Source organism: Phocoena sinus, chromosome X, assembly GCF_008692025.1.
Source record: "Phocoena sinus isolate mPhoSin1 chromosome X, mPhoSin1.pri, whole genome shotgun sequence".
NCBI lineage: Eukaryota > Metazoa > Chordata > Mammalia > Artiodactyla > Phocoenidae > Phocoena > Phocoena sinus.
This window is the reverse complement of record NC_045784.1, coordinates 67853098-67855925: the sequence shown is the minus strand read 5'-3', so window position 1 is coordinate 67855925 and position 2828 is coordinate 67853098. Positions and strand designations below refer to the sequence as shown.

The 2828-nt window shown below is 41.4% G+C and overlaps 1 pseudogene; it reads left to right on the top strand.

Annotated features, from left to right (window-relative positions):
* The first annotated feature begins 530 nt into the window (after positions 1 to 530).
* LOC116748032 lies at positions 531 to 2555 on the top strand (annotated as a pseudogene).
* Positions 2556 to 2828: the final 273 nt, after the last annotated feature.

Below are 2828 nucleotides of genomic sequence, written 5' to 3'. Positions count from 1 at the left end.
TAAAAAAATATATATCTTGAAATCAACCCGAGAGAAATAATGCATTACCTATATGGAAACACAAATTCTATTGACAACAGATTTCTCATGTAAAGTCATGAAGGCCAGAAAGAAGTGGTACAATGCTTCTCAAGTACTGAAATAAAAGAATTGTCAACTGTAAATTTTATATCTAGCAAAATATCCTTCAGGAATGAAAGGGAATTTAAAAACAAAATCAAGCAAAGAAAGAAAGAAATAAACAAATAAAAAAACTAAACCTACAACTACCTTATGATGCAGCAAATGCATTCTTCAGCGTTTATCTCAGATAAATGAAAGTGTTACACAAATGTTTATAGTAGCTTCATCTGTAGTAGCTCCAAACTGAAAACTACCAAAATATATTTCAATAGGTGAGTAGTTAAATAAACTGTGGTACATGGTACATCCATACTCAACAATAGATGGGGTTTCTCATTGAACGCAGCGGCAGCTCTATAAGTTGCTGTTTTCTCCTTCAGTGGACCAGGGCCTGCGCTCCAGCAACCATGTCTAAGGGACCTGCAGTTGGCATTGATCTTGGCACCACCCATTCTTGTGTGGATGTCTTCCAGCACAGAAATGTGTAAATAATTGCCAATGATCAGGGGAACCAAACTATGTCGCCTTTAATGATACCGAACGATTGATCGGTGATGCTGCAAAGAACCAAGTTGCAATGAATCCCACCAACACTTTGATGCCAAACGCCTCATTGGACGAAGAGTTAATGATGCTGTTGTCCAGTCTGATATGAAGCACTGACCCATCATGGTGGTGAATGATGCAGGCAGGCCTAAAGTTCAAGTAGAATACAAGGGAGAGACAAAAAGTTTTTATCCAGAGGAGGTGTCATCCATGGTTTTGACAAAGATGAAGGAAATAGCGGAAACCTACCTTGGGAAGACTGTTACCAATGCTGTTGTTACAGTACCCGCTTACTTTAATGATTCTCAGGGTCAGGCTACCAAAGATGCTGGAACTATTGCTGGGCTCAATGTACTTAGAATTATTAGTGAGCCAACTGCTGCTGCTATTGCCTATAGCTTAGACAAAAAGGTTGGAGCAGAAAGAAATGTGCTGATCTTTGATATATGTGCTGGCACTTTTGATGTGTCAATCCTCACTATTGAGGATGGAATCTTTGAGGTCAAATCTACAGCTGGAGATACCCGCTTAGGTGGAGAAGACTTTGACAACCAGATGGTCAACCATTTTAGTGCAGAATTCAAGTGCAAGCACAAGAAGGACATCAGTGAGAACAAGAGGACTGTCCGTCGCCTTCGTACTGCTTCTGAGCGTGCTAAGTGCACTCTCTCTTCCAGCACTCAGGCCAGTATTGAGATTGATTCCCTCTATGAAGGAATTGACTTCTATACCTCAATTACCTATGCCCGATTTGAAGAACTGAACGCTGACCTGTTCAGTGGCACACTGGACCCTGTGGAGAAAGCCCTTCTGGATGCCAAACTAGACAAGTCTCAGATCCATTATATTGTCCTGGTGGGTGGTTCAACCCGCATCCCCAAAATTCAGAAACTTCTACAGGACTTCTTCAATGGGAAAGAACTTAATAAGAGTATCAACCCTGATGAGGCTTTTGCTTATGGTGCAGCTGTCCAGGCAGCCATTTTATCTGGAGACAAATCTAAAAATATTCAAGACTTGCTGCTGTTGGATGTCACTCCTCTTTCCCTTGGAATTGAAACTGCTGGTGGAGTCATGATTGTCCTCATCAAGCACAACACCACCATTCCCAGCAAGCAGACGCAGATCTTCACAACCTACTCGGACAACTAGCCCGGTGTACTCATTCAGGTTTATGAAGGTGAGTGTGCCATGACCAAGGATAACAACCTGCTTGGCAAGTTTGAAATCACAGGCATACCTCTTGCCCCCCGTGGTGTTCCTCAAATTGAAGTCACTTTTGATATTGACGTCAATGTCATCCTCAATGTCTCTACTGTGGATAAGAGCACAGGAAAAGAGAACAAGATTACCATCACTAATGACAAGGGCCGTTTGAGCAAGGAAGACATTGAACGCATGGTTCAGGAAGCAGAGAAGTATAAAACTGAAGATGAGAAGCAGTGGAATAAGGTGTCTTCAAAGAATTCTCTTGAATCCTATGCTTTCAACATGAAAGCTACTGCTGAGGATGAGAAACTTCAAGGCAAGATTAATGATGAAGACAAACAGAAGATTCATGATAAGTGTAATTAAATAATCAACTGGCTTGATAAGAACCAGACTACAGAGTAGGAAGAAGTTGAACATCAGCAGAAGGAGCTGGAAAAAGTCTGCAACGCCATCATTACCAAGCTGTACCAGAGTGCAGGAGGCATGCCAGGAGGAATGCCAGGTGGAATGCCCAGGGGCTTCCCTGGTGGTGGAGCTCCTCCGTCTGGTGGTGCCTCCTCTGGGCCCATCATTGAAGAGGTTGATTAAGCCAGCCTAGCATAGGTTTAGCATTGCTCAACACAACATTGAAGGACCCAAATTTGTAGCAAATTCCATGGCAGTTTTAAAGGTGAGCTGCTTAGTAAACTGGGCATTCTTGATACTTGAACATGGAATGTATGCACAGGGAAAGGAACTAACATTACACTTTACAAGCACTGTATTGTAAGTGGAAAATGCAATGTCTTAAATAAAAATGTATTTAAAATTGGCAAAACAGAACATAAACAATAGATGGGGACAAGCTATTGATACATACATGAACTTGACTGGATCTTAAAGACATTATGCTGTATGAAAGATCCCAGTGCCAATAGATTACATACTGTATCATTCAATTTATATAA